Below are 15,420 nucleotides of genomic sequence, written 5' to 3' on the forward strand. Positions count from 1 at the left end.
GGCTCAAGGGATTCTTGTGCTAGGCGCATTTCTTGGGCTGTACTTCGTGTCTCAGAAAGCTCTCTTTCTCGCTTGCCGATAGCAGCCGAAAAGGAGCCGCCGAAACCACTGGCGACTATTAAGAAGCCGACCCCGGTGCCGATCCCGTTGCTGACCCCGTTGCCGGCCACGTTGCTGTCCAAGTTGCCGGCCGCGTTGCCGACCACCCCCAGCTTGACGACGACAAGTAAGCTGAAGATTCCTTAAATCGTGTAGGCGTGCACAATGAACATATCAATATTTGCTAGAGGTTATTATATACATATATATATATATATATATATATGTATATATGTATATATATATATATATATATATATATATATATATATATATATATATATATATATATATATATATATATATATATATATATATATATATATACCAGGAAGGAAGCAGTTCTGGGTCCGGGTAAATATTCACAGTCAAGTAGACGCGCGAATGAAACGGTTTATTGACGTTTCGGCCGGGGGCCGGCCTCAATTCTTATGAAGGCCGGACGCCCGGCCGAAACGTCAATAAACCGCTTCATATATATATATATATATATATATATATATATATATATATATATATATATATATATATATATATATATATATACCTCTCTCCACCTTGCGGGTTTCCGCAGAACTACTGCGTCAAACTCTTGCCTTTGCTTCCTGTTGTCGACAAATTCGACTTCGCCCTGCCATCTCCCAGCCGCCTGGTTAGCTCAGATGGCAGAGCGGCTGCCCCGGAAAGGCGGTGGTCCCGGGTTCGAGTCCCGGACCAGGACGAATTTTTGTTCAACTATCAGGCTTTTCTTTCGAGGAACCCGTATGGGTTTCCTTTATAGCAATTGCTACGAACGGGTGGATGTCTCATTTTCCCTTTATTCATTACTTCTCTCCACCTTGCGGGTTTCCGCAGAACTACTACGTCATATATATATATATATATATATATATATATATATATATATATATATATACTGAAATGCCAACAAAGACACCAAGGACAAGATAGAAGAACTTACTTACTACTTTCAATAAACGACATGGTAAATGGCAGTTAAATTGGATTAAAAAGACAGCTTGCCGCAGATGGGGAACAATTCCACGTCGGCGCATCGCACGCGCAATACGAAGACGTGGGATCGTTCCCCAGCAGCGGCACCGTGTTTTTTTCATCCACTTTCACCTCATTATTTTATTATATCCTTATTTGAATTAGCCAATACTAGGAATTTCCCCTATGTTGTCCTTGGTGTCCTTGTTTGTTGGCTTCTCATGCTATCATTAATAGAAACCGGGCCCCTCGGTCAACCCCCTTTCTTCTCGTTCATTATATATATATATATATATATATATATAACAAATAAATCAACACGCAATGACGCCAACCAAAACCACAGCGTGCATGGCATTTTAATTGCAATGTAGAAACAATAAATAAAGAGACAATCGTTGCCGTTTATTTGTCAGTCCTGTATTTGTATTAAAATAGAACATGTATTTCACCGTAAGGTTTCCTTAGAGTCATCGTCTCTTCCTTTTTTGTTATTGTGATTCATGAAAATGGGGCCCCTATTTTAACCTTCTTCTCGGGGTATACGCGCTGTTTCACGTAACTTGAATGATCGATGTAAAATGAGTGGTTGACAGCAGCAGGGTAGAACCAACGACATATAGTTTGCCGTCACAAGCCGCTCCTGATCTTTTTTTTAGATTCCGCATCATTACTTTCTTAACCAAGAACAATTATCCATGTTCTCAATATTCACTTTAGTGCCAAATGCGTTTCATTATTATTATTATTATTATTATTATTATTATTATTATTATTATTATTATTATTATTATTATTATTATTATTATTATTATCCCTCCTCCACGCCGTGGAGGAGGGATCGCGGTCTTTGTGAGTGAAAAATACGATGTTTCAGCTGTTGACTTTACGTTTATGCATGCGGAATGTTTGGCTCTAAACGTTAATTTATTACACGCGGCTTTTACATTACTCGCGGTATACAGGCCACCATCTGGTAGCATGACAAGATTTGTAATTGAACTCGAGGAAATACTTCTCAGGTACAAAGATGCTGAGTTGTTCTGCCTAACAGGGGATTTGAACATTGACATCTTAAGCACAAACAAAATTTCTATTTCAGATTACCTATCCTCACTTTCAGCCTATGGAATACAAAACACAATCACTGCCCCCACACGTGAAGATTTCTTGCGCGGTCGTCAAGTTAAGTTATGTCTTGACCACATAGCTGTTCGTGCGCCGAATCACACCTTGACCTCATGTGTCATTTCTCAGCGACTGGCTGATCATTATTTACCCGCCTGTCGTTTTTCTCCTCAGTCTGGAACTGCTTCATCAAGTTTCTGTGATGTTAATAAGATACCCCTGTCAATAACAGATGAAAGAAAGTTGGATGCATTAGTGGCATCTTTTCACTGGACAAGTTTAATTGCGAACGATCCCGCAGAGGTAGTTTACTCAAAGACGTGCAGTAAACTTGACAAGCTCATAAAGTTTTACGCGAGAAATTATGCGTGAAGAAAGGCGGAATCAAGATTGGCTTCGCCCTGAAATTTTACGGGCAATCGCGAACCGAGACCGGCTTTGGAGACGTTCCAAGCAGGCTCCTAAAAACGCAGACCTTCGCTCAGATTACACAGCCGCCAGAAACAAAGTTGTAGCACTTATTCGATCAGCTCGACGCCTGTACTTTCAACAGCAATTCAAACGAGCATTTAAAAATCCTGCAAAGATGTGGTCCCTGATTAACCATCTTCGTGGGCAAGACGGGAATGCGCCTAGTTTTGATATTTCAGTAGAAGAGCCTGTCTCAAAAGCTGATAGTTTCAATAAGCATTTCACGCTTGTAGCAGAAATGGCAGCAGCTCGACAAGGCGTTAAATGCACTTTAAAAGAATCCTTGTCAGCTTCTGCATATCTTCCTAAGTTATCAAAGGAATATCTTGCCAGATTAGTGTTTAGCTTCAAGCGGAGTAAGGCCGCTGGAATAGATGGCATATCGGCGGCACTGTTGCAACGAAATTTTCACGCTCTTTCGGACATTATGCTCTTTCTGCCTAATGACTTCTTAGAACATGCCGCCTTGCCTGAAAAGTTGAAGACCGCTATTGTAAGACCACTGTTTAAGGGAGGTCAGAAGAACGCAGTTGAGAACTATCGACCAATCTCTGTTTTGCCGATCCTTTCCGAAATACTAGAGAAAATTCTATTTGAACGCATGATGTCCTTCTTAAACAAATTTGCTGTCCTTTCAAACCGTCAATATGGTTTTATCCCCGGAACGGGCACCATACATCTTCTGGAGGAATTTGCTGACCAATTGTACGCAGCATTTGAGGAAAACTCGTTTAGCTGCGCCCTCTTTCTAGACGTAAAGGAAGCTTTTGATAGTGTTACCCATACTATTCGTTTAGAAAAACTGTACTTACTAGGCTTTCGAGGTCCCTTTTATGGCATTCTCAAGAATTTTTTCAGTGGTCGTTCTCAAATTGTTAGTTTAAACAACCAATCAGAGTATAGTAGCAAGCTGCCTGTGAAGGCTGGTGTACCACAAGGATCCATTCTCTCCCCACTACTCTTTATTATATTTACAAATGACTTGAGCTTAATGACTTCCAAGTGTTCGATATTTCAGTACGCAGACGACACTGTTTTGCTCACAAGACATATAAACTACGAGACATCAGTTAATATGTTGCAGGAAAACGTGATTCATGTAATGAAATGGTTCGCTGATAACGGAATTTCAGTTAACACACAGAAAACCAAAATAATATGTTTTAGAAATCTGCTAAAGACAGCCCTTATAAACAAACAAGTATTTTTACATGATCATGATTCTCTGTCTTGTCGTTGCGAACCTGTTGAATAGGTAAATTCATTCAAATACCTCGGGGTGATTTTCGATGGTAGTTTATCATGGCATGACCACTTGGCTTACGTTTGTACCAGGCTGCGGAAGGTTACATGGTTACTATTTAATATCAGATCTTTGGCTCCAATGTATGTGAAGAAAACTAATTTATGCACTTGCATATAGTGTTCTTAGATACGGAATTACCTTATTTGCGTCATGTCCTTCCCGTTGACATTGCCGAATCGATAGCTTCTTAAAAAGCATGTTAAATAGCATTGCATATAATTGTCATAGCCCTTCCGGGGCCGACATTTTCAGCTTCTTACGTCTTCCTTCATTCCATTCTCTTTTTGTACAAACAGATGTTCATCGCCACTTTTGGAATTCAGAATTTTTAATTAAATATGATCCTAACCGGAAATTGCGAAAACCCATTCGATATTTTGTACCAGGGAATGTAACAAGGTATGGAAAGGCAAGACGGTGTGCTTATGTGCCGGACATTTCTAATGGGCTACCAAAAGAACGTGTTGCTGTAAACTCTATGCGGAACCTAAAAACTCATTTCAGAACATTGAGTTGATTCTTGTATTCTTTCACAGTTGTGCTTAGATGTGTGAGATTATGGATTATAAGTTTTGTTTCCTCGGAGTTAATACGGATGCCCTTGATACTGGTTTTGTGATTGCCTTATTTTTCTATTTCTTCAGCTGAACCTATTGTTCCTTTCAATGTTCTGCTTGTTGTTGCCATTTTGTAACCTCTGCCGTAAGCTGCCGGGCCCAGTCCTTCAAGCCTCCTGTTGGCTTTGACGGGCCTGAACCTCTCGGTATCCTCTACAAAGTGGCAATAAATAATAATAATAATATTATTATTATTATTATTATTATTATTATTATTATTATTATTATTATTATTATTATTATTATTATTATTATTATTATTATTATTATTATTGCCTTTTTGTAGAGGATACAAAGAGGTTCAGGCCCGTTAAAACCTACAGGAGGCTGCAGGACTGGGCCCGGCAGTTTACGGCAGAGGTAACAAAATGGCAACAACAAACAGAACATTGATTGAAAGGAACAATAGGATCAGCTGAAGATATAGAGAAACAAAGCAATCACCAAACCAGTACCAAGGACATTAGTGTTAACGCCAAGGAAACAAAACTCAAAATATATAATCTCATACTTCTAAGCACAGCCGTAAAAGAATACAACAGTAAACACAATGTTCTCAAATGCTTTTTTAGGTTCCGCATAGAGGTTACAGCAAAAAGTTCTTTTGGTAAGCCATTAAAAATGGCAGGCACATAAGCACACCGTCTTGCCTTTCCATACTTTAAGCTCCGCGGTACATAATATCGAACGGTCTTTCGCAATTTCCGGTTAGCATCACATCTAATTAAAAAGTCTGATTTCCAAAAGTGGCGATGAACAACCGTTTGAAGAACCGTGAGAGAATGGAATAAACGTAAACGTAAGAACCGGAAAATGTCCGTCAGGCCAGGATGGGGTATGTCAATTATACAGAATGCTGTTTAAAATGTTTTTTAACATGCTATCAAATCGGCAATGCCAACGGGAAGGACATGAGGCAAATAATGTGGTCCCATATCTAAGAACACTATACGCAAGTGCATAAATTATACTTTTTTTCACATACATTGGAGCCACAGATCTGATGTGAAAGAGTAGCCATGAAATTTTGCGTAGCCTGGCACAAACGTAAGCCATGTGGTCATGGCATGATAAACTTGCATCAAAAACTACCCCAAGATATTTGTATGTATTTACATAATCAACAGGTTCGCAACGACAAGAGAGAGAATCATGATCATGTAAAAATACTTGTTTGTCTATAAGGGCTTTCTTTAACGGACTTCTAAAACATACTATATTGGTTTTCTGTGTGTTCACTGAAATTCCGTTCTCAGCGAACCATTCCATTACATGATTTACATTTTCCTGCAACACACTAACTGCTGTCTCGTCGTTTATGTCTTGTGAGCAAAACAGTGTCGTCCGCGCACGGAAATATTAAATAAACACTTATTCAAGTGATTTGTAAATATATTAAAGAGTAGTGAAGATGGAATCGATCCCTGTGGTACACCAGCCTTCACAGGCAGCTTGCTACTATATTCTGATTGGTTGTTTAAACTAACAATTAAAGAACGACCGCTGAAAAAATTCTTGGGAATGTCAAAAAATCTAGTAAGTATACTTTTTCTCAAGGAATATTATGATTAATCGTATCAAAAGCTTTCTTAACTTCTGAAAAGAGAGCGCAGCTAAACGAGTTTTCCTCAAATGATGCGTACAACTGGTTTGCAAGTTCCTCCAGAAGATGTATGGTGCCCCTTCCTGGAATAAAGCCGTATTTACGGTTTGAAAGGAGAGAAAATTTGTTTAAGAACGACATCATGTATTCAAATATAAATTTCGCTATTATTTGGGAAAGGATTGGCAACACAGAGATTGGTCGATAGTTCTCAACTGCGTTCTTCTGACCTCCCCACAACCAGTGGTCTTACAATAGCGGTCTTCAAATTTTCTGGCAAGACGGCATGGTTCTAAGAAATCGTTAATCAAAAAGAACATAATGTCCGAAAAAGCGTCAAAATTCTGTTGCATCAATGCCACCGATATTCCATCGATTCCAGCGGCCTTACTCCGCTTGAAGCTAAACACTAATCTGGCAAGATGTTCTTTGATAACTTTGAAAGATATGCGGAAGCTGACAAAGATCCTCTTAAAGTGCATTTTACGCTTTGTCGATCTGCTGCCATTTTAGCCGCGAGCGTGAAAGGCTTATTCAAACTATCAGGTTTTGAAACGGGCACTTCTACTAAAACATCAAAACTGTGCACATTCCTGTCTTGTCCACGAAGATGGTTAATCAGTGACCACATCTTTGCAGCGTTTTTAAACGCTCGTTTGAACTGCTGCTGAATGTACAGTCGTCCAGCTGAGCGAATAAGTGCCACAACTTTGTCTCTGACGGCTCTGTACTCTGAGCGAGTGTCTGCATTTTTAGGAGCATGCTTGGAACGTCTCCAAAGCCAGTCCCTGTTCGCGATTGCCCGTACAATTTCAGGGCTAAGCCAATCTTGATTCCGCCTTTCTTCACGCATAATTTCTCGCGTAAAAGTTTTTTGAGCTTGTCAAGTTTACTGCACGTCTTTGAGTAAAGTACCTCTGCTGGATCGTTCTCAATTAAACTTGCCCAGTGAAAAGATGCCACTAATGCATCCAGCTTTCTTTCGTCTGTCATTGTCACATGTATCTTATTAAAATCACTGAAATTTGAAGCAGTTCCAGATGGTTTATACTGAGGAGAAAAACGACCGACGGTTAAATAATGATCGGCTAGACGCTGAGAAATGATACATGAGGTCAAAGTGTGATTCGGCGCATGAACAGCGATGTGGTGAAGGCATGACTTAACTTATCGACCGTTCAAGAAATCTTCACGTGTGGCGGCAGGGATCGTGTTTTCAATTCCATATGCTGATAGTGAGGATAGGTTATCTGAAATAGAAATTTTGTTTGTGCTTAGGACATCAATGTTCAGATCTTCTGTTAGGCAGAACAACTGAGCTTCTTTCTACTTGAGAAGTATTTCCTCGAGTTCAATTACAAATATTGTCATGTTACCAGACGGCGGTCTGTATACAGCGAGTAATTTAAAAGGCGCCTGTAATAAATTCACGTTTAAGGCCAAACATTCCGCATGCAATGTCAACAGCTGAAACCATATTTTTCACTCACAAAGACAGCGATCCCTCCCCCACGGCGTACCGGGCGTACAATAAAACTGGCACTACAACCGTTCACTGCGCACATATCTAAACAGGACTGTGGTGCATCTATCTCGGTGAGAACAAATATATATTCAATATTTGCGGAGACTACGAACACTCAACTTTATCACCGTGAATTCTTGATCTTCGTTTCGGCCAAAGTTTGCCTTAAACGTGGCATAGTCAGGAAATTCTAGTGGGCTAGGTAATGATCGATCAGTCATTTCATATTATCGAAGTCCGAGTCGCGAGTAATTCGAATGAGTGTTGCGGCTTCATCTTTGTGAAGGTCTTGCCGCCTCTTATCCATATGAATTTGTAGCCTGCTTTCTTTCTTGCGGTCTTTGCTAACCGAAATAACCTCCTGTTGAACTGTGACAGATTTTCGTTGAAGAACAGGTAATAATAATAATAATAATAATAATAATAATAATAATAATAATAATAATAATAATAATAATAATAATAATAATAATAATAATAATAATAATAATAATCCATTTGTACATATCATTTTGCTAGGTCTGCCGAAGCCTGCTGTGGGGTTGTATGGCAGAAACCTGGCAGTCAGGCAATGCATGATGTACCTTATTACAGACAAACTAAATGTGAAACTAAAAAAAAATAAGAGAGAACGTATCACAGGTTTTTCAACTAAACATATCCAATAAACAACAATTAATGTTCAAATGAAAACACGTAGCACACAACAACCATTAAAACTGAGCAAACAAGGCACAATATGTAAACAAAGTTACAACCTATCGAGAACAAAAATAGACAAAAAATCGTGAAAACAGCGGAAACAGTCTTACATTTATTTTGGTAAAGATCACATTGCAACAAAAGAGACTTTATACATGTGAAACTATTCTATCATTGCCTTGAGAGCCTTTTTTAATCCCGACAAATTGGTATGATCCAGTACAGCACTGGGAAGGTTGTTAAACAGGTGGGGGATATAGTACCTCCTTTGTCGTTTTCCATAAGGAGTTCGTGTGCGAGGAACTACATATCTGGGATGACTACGCAAAGCAACACATTTACGGATCGGTTCTCGGAAAGCGTTGCTCCAGAAATAGCGCATCACAATTGTTGAACGAAACATAGACTGCAAATCGGGCATTTCGAAATCTCTAAATAAGTTATCGTGGTTTGCTGGTACGCAACACTTTTTAGTATGCTTTTCCATAGGTTGTCAATGTTATGTTTCCAAAATCCGCTGCAATTAAAAAAAGAGCAAATTCCGTACCTTATATGCGAGTAGCCTAAAGCATGCACTATCACTTTATAATATTGGTAGGTGCATAACTCCTTATACGGTAAAAGACACATGCAAGATTACGTAATCGCGCGCAAATTCGAGCCATTTGTATATTCCATGATAAGTCAGTCTCAAAGTCTACCCGAAGGTACTTGACAATATCCGCATACTGTACTGGGGCACAAACACAGCCTAAGCAATCAAAACCGTGAAATAAGACATGTTGACTTGTTACAAGAGCCTTTAACAGATTTCTAAAACATACTAATCGAGTATTCCGAGCACTGACGTTTATACGGTTTTTTTAAACCAGTTCATCACATTCTTTATGTCGCTTTGAAGTAAAAGCGACAGTTGCTTCGTACTGCATGTGTTTAGAAACAAGCAACGTATCATCTGAATACTGGAAAATCGTACATGAAGTTGTTACCTGTGCCAAATCACAAACGTACCAATTAAAAAGAAGCGGAGACAAAACGGAACCCTGTGGAACCCCTGCGTTAAGAAACTGCAAAGAACTCTTTTGGTCGCCAATACATACAATCTGGGACCGATTTAACAGGTAGTTATGTACAAATGCACGGAAATACCCCCGAAAACCATAATTATGCAGTTTAGCACATAGAATACTTTGGCTTACCGAATCAAAAGCCTTAGATATGTCTAAAGAAAGCCCACAGGCTACCTGGTTAAGTTCAAATGTTTGATATAGCGGAGACTATATAGAAGATCCGACAGTTCTTCAAAAAGCGCATGCGTGCTTCTACCAGACATGAAGCCGTACTGGGAGAATAGGATGGTATGTTTTAAAACTAACCCCTCAATCGTTTCAAGCACGTATCTTTCCAACAGTTGTGGGTAAACGAAGAATCTCCACCTTTAAATATAGGTATCATGCGTGCTCTCTTTAGTGCATCTGGTATTATGCAAGTATCAAGGATTCTATTAAAGATAAAAAGAAGCGGATCGGCCAGAACTCTGACGTCGTGACATATGTCTTCTACTGATATGCCGTCAAGTCCGACAGCTTGGCTTTTTCAAGATCGGTGCAACAATCGATACAAGTCTTCTTTAGTTATTGGTGGAAGAAATGCCGAACCTAGTATTGAACTAAGACCACCATTGAGACCAACAGGATCATTGGGTCCATCGTTATCAGCGCAAGCCGACGAAAAGAAATCATTGAAGCTGTCCGCCAGATTTTAATTCATAGATGCGAAAATATTGCTTATCGGGTCCAAATACCTACCTGGATAAGTGCCTCTAAGCTCATTTACAAGGGACCACATTTTAGCGGGTTTATAACGCGAGGAGAAAGTTTTATTACGATAGTTGTTCCTCTTAGAACAGCACACCAGTGCTGTAACATTGTTCCGGGCTTCTCGATCGAGACATTTTAGGTGTTTTGTCATCAGGGTGCTGTCGACACCGCTTCCACAATTTTTCCTTTCCTTTTGTAGTTTTTATTGTCCGATTGCTCAGCCAGTATAGATGTGGTCTTTGTTTTCGGACCAAGACTGTTTTTCTACATGCCTTCTTTAAATCGAAAATCGCCGCTATAAAATTATGATATACACTGTTCGGACAGCTATTTGTTAGCATTGCGTTCCAGTAATAGTGGGAAACTAGTCGGTCGAAATTCAAGCAATCAAATATTTCAATATATTGGGATTCTTTACTTTTGGACGGCTGGAAACTTGGGAATGAAAGGTGGCATTCTGTAAAATAGTGGTCTGCCAGCTTTTTCGTCACTCGGACGGAACTGATATTTGAAAAAGCTATTGAACGGACCATGACGTGGTCAATACAGAAAGTCACAACACGAGCCAAAAGAAGCTCCTCTCGCGTAGCCTCGTTGTATAACCAACTCAATGCCATAGTCAGCTAAGATGTTCAAGTAATTGGTAACCATGGCTTTCTCCGAGCCTAAAATGTCTATATTAATGTCTCCAATGAGACAAACGTTCGAATTAGGAGGTAGACAACCGAGATTTTGCTTTAGTTCATTCAAAAACATTTGCACATTTTCGGAGGGGGGACGATAAATCGGAGCTAACAACAAAGCCACGTTAGAATTTTTCAAGCGGAAGGCGAGGCTTTCCGTCCCCGTAAAAGAAAACGTCGTAATTGTAGTTACCCGTTTAGACTTCGTGAATACTGCTATTCCACGACCTCTCCTGGCCGTTCTCGTACAAAAGTGTTCTTGGTAATTCGGTAGACGAAACTGCGACAAATATCATCTTGAACATTTATCTCCGAGAGTACAAATGCCTTCACTAAGGCCATGACGTCAGCAACATCAACAAGAAACTGATCCCAGTATTTTCTTATGCTTCTTATGTTTATGTGAGCGACTGAAAAAGAAGGCTCATCACAGTTTTCGAAAATAGATCCTAATGAACCGAAGTACGGGAGAGAAATATAGTTTATCGCCATGAGCATCTTATCGATGTCAGTGACCGAGGTAATCCTGGTGACAGGGCCTCCGTCTTCCTTTCGTGCAAATATCTTTGCATTTCTTACCCAGACAAACTTATAGCTGTTTTCATTGGCTTTAGACCGAGTTTTCCAAAAAATTTCTCAGTAGCTTGGGTGAGGTTTTCATTGAGATACATAGCAGGTACATTTTTTTTTCCTGCGCCAAGGCACGAAGCTTGCCACACGCCGCCAGCCAAGTGTCCCGCAAAAACGGGGACGAGAATCTAATGAGCACGATAGGCGTTTTATCTTTTCCAGCAGGCAGACGGTGGAACAACTATGTCACGGCGTTCAATATCTATTATTTCTAGCTTCTGTGCGAGATCCGCGATAGCAGTGCGCAAGTTTTCTCCCGATGAAAATGGAAGCCCGTGTAGCTCAAGGTTCGATAGTCTGTTATACTACTCACAGCCATTAATATCAGCCCGCAACAGAACAATCTCAGTGGATAGGGTATTCACCGTTTCCGTCAGCGACACAATTAAGTTTCTAGGCTTTTCAAGGCCGAATCAGACTCTTTTGTCTTTATCACAACAGTGTCCTAGGCTAAAAACAGAAACTGTGCATAGTTTTGCAGCTTCACTACAGTCTCTTTCTCTGATAGCACTTCATATATTTTTGGTTTCAGAGCTAGCAGCTCGTCGAGCTTTCCTCGGAGAGGCAGAAGAACAACCATCATGTCCTCAATACCCCTTAGTTTCTCTCTGAGAGCAATTTTTTCTTTGCGAAAAAGCCAGGATCACCAGCCACTGCAGTTAGTTCAGGATTAGCGGCCGTCAATAAGCTGTTATCGCTTGCAGGTCTCCTGCATTGCTTACATTTCCAGGCCTCTCTTTTTGCCATGCCCATTGACGCAAACGTATTTTCAGCCACACCCGAACAGTTTTTGCCAAGGTGATAGCCTAGTTTGGAATCCAAACACGTTGAGAATCTTCCACCACCTGCTTCTCCGAGCACGATTGACATTTTATTCGGTCAGGCGTCGTCAGACGCACAAAAACATTGACAATGCTCAATATACTGTTCGCTAAATACCTATCACATCAGTATAATGTTCAACACAATACAGCACAATATACTTATAGCATCAGCACAAGTTTCAACATAACTAGACAGCAGTCGGCAGCACTGACAAACAATTATGCTCTTAAAATTAATGGCCCACCTGCCAAGGAAAACGTGGCGATGAGTATTCGGTGACAGCTTCGCCACCGAGTGCAGAGCACTGTTGATTAGGGAGCGTCTTTTATGGTCCGATGAAAGATCCAGGTGCCACGGTTCGGTGCGATGTGGAAGCTAGCAGCCACTTTGGACAGCAGCTTAGCGGGCTATCAGAAACGTCGCCCAAACTTTCCAGCTGAATGCTGGGGTCATGCCTGGGAGGAAGAATGGCGCAGCCGCAGGAGTTTTTGCCAGGTTAGTCCACAGCGACCAAAGCAGCACCTGCCAAGACAAACGTGGCGATGAGTATTCGGTGACAGGTTCGGCACCGACTTCTAATAATACTAATACTAATATACCCATAATAATACTAGTAATAATAACAATAATAGTAATAATAAATAATAATAATATTCATTTATGCACCTCAAGAATAAATACAGAGTAGGCGGGCCGGTCGACGCCTGAATGGCTTGTGTGACTAGGCCCTGCAGCGCAGGAAACGGCGATGAGGTCAGTGTATGAACACACAGGCGTTACCTTAGTGCCGACAAAACATTGTGCAAGCAAAAGGAAAACTAAATACATGTTATTCCAACGTAGTGAACATTTATTTTCTTGCTTATATAATAATAATAATAATAATAATAATAATAATAATAATAATAATAATAATAATAATAATAATAATAATAATAATAATAAGAATAAGAATAATAACAAGATCATTATTATTATTACTATTTTATATGTAATTTTATTATGTAATTATTATGTTATTTTATTATCTATTTATTACATTTTCATAGCCGGCCTGCTAAGCATTACAGCTTGTGAGTATGTTGGCGCAGTTAACACATTCATTCCGAATTAAAAGAAGCAGAACGCTGACATTACCACGCACTTGATACAAGAGTAAACGGTAAACTACAAAGCGTGAAATTGATAGAATGCCCTGACCCCTAATGTTATATAAACTGCTGATGACAACGCATTATGTATGCACATAAAAAGACGCGTATTTATCCTAGTTAAACGTTCTTAAAAAAGAATTTATAGAGCCTTGTTGATAATAGAAGCGGGAGCGGTCGCAGCAACCGATGTGCTACGTACTGCTCTCGTCGCAGCCGCAAGTTCGCCTAAAAGTGCTTGCCATTATCTGCCGTACCTCGGCTAAGCACGTTAAAACAAGAAAAAAAAACGCTTCCACTCAGACGTGAGCGAATACCGTACTCTGACAGCGGCATTCTCTTGGACAATAGGGGGGAACATTCGGTTAGGTCGACTGGCAAATTACGCTTCATTTGTCACGCTTGACGTACGTACGGGCTCTAGCTGCAACACAGATCATTGAGACGCAACAAGGAAACACCGGAAGCGACGCAAACATGATTGCCTTGACGTCACCAATTTGGAAGTTGTCTGCTTCGGCATGCTTAACGGTTTGCGTACCAAGAGGTGTGTGTCAATAGGTGTTTTACCAAGTTACGCCATATATTTATTTCTGCAGAAACTACTGCACCTAATATTTTGTTGCATAAACAAAAAGCAGAATTACTGTACTTTTCACGCATAGAAGCTTTATCAACGAAGTATCCGTCATAAAAAATATATAAATGGCCAGAATCAAGATTGTTCCCTGAGATTCTACAAAGTTTGTAAAGACACGCTTGTATCTACTAAAAAAGAAATGTAAACTGATTGTGGGATATACAAAAGTGCCGTTTAATAGGCATTATATCCCAAAAACTCTAACATTCTATTTCAACAGCTTTTCCACTAGAAAGATTTAAGTGCCAGCGCTGCAGTTTGGCGTGCCAGGCCGCGGCCACCCATAATCCGGGCAGGCTTGCGTCATCGCCGGTCTCAGAGTCAAAGTATTCTCGGACTCGCCGTTGCCCGATCCGCCGATAAAAGCAGCCGCGAACGCAGCGAATTCACGGGATGTGCGATCTTTCAAAGCGTGCGTGCCGCTCCCCGAGGCGGCAAATTTGTGTTTTTTTTACTTTGACGGTCGCGAAAATTCGTAGTGTATTAGAAATTAACGCCTTGCGCGGAAAAAGCGAACTGCTTAGAAAACAAAACTATAGTTGTCCTCCTTCGTGTCCCATCGCGCAGTGTCTCGGTGGGTGGTGCGGAAAGTCTCGAAACCTTTGTGTCAAACCATCGTTAGCGGGCTATCGATGCCCAATGGGCGTGGTACTGAAAAAGTTAACGATAATGTAAATTGTGGAGCTTTACGCGCTAAACCATCATCTGATTACGATGCACACAGTAGTGCGGGACTCCGGATTAATTTTCATCTCCTGGTGCCCCCGATGTATGGGACTATTTCAGGTGCCCGCGATGTATGGGACACGGGCGTTTTTATATATCGCCACTATCAAGATGTGGCCGCTGGTGACAGGATTCGATCCCCTTGCCTCGTGCTTAGCAGACTAAGAGTATACCCGCTAAGTGACCGCGGCGGGTTTGATTAACTGCATATTGTTAATAAATAAGTCGAGCTTTATTGTCAAGCGACTAGGAGACGTAACACTCAAATGTTTCCTCACCCGGATATGTCCCAATTAGGAAATTTTATTTCTTTATGTGGTATTTATTAATACGGTCAGCCGTAAGGTCGTTACAGGGTGAGTGCAAAGAATAGAACTCAAGAAGTGCACACAGCCACAAGTAAAACGTTTATACAAACCTAGTTCGATCAACTGGAAACCAACAACGACGATAATGCAATCGCCCAGCGGCCATGTTGATACAGGCCGCAAATACAGTATA

This window comes from Dermacentor variabilis, chromosome 8 (assembly GCF_050947875.1).
Source record: "Dermacentor variabilis isolate Ectoservices chromosome 8, ASM5094787v1, whole genome shotgun sequence".
NCBI classification, from domain to species: Eukaryota; Metazoa; Arthropoda; class Arachnida; order Ixodida; family Ixodidae; genus Dermacentor; species Dermacentor variabilis.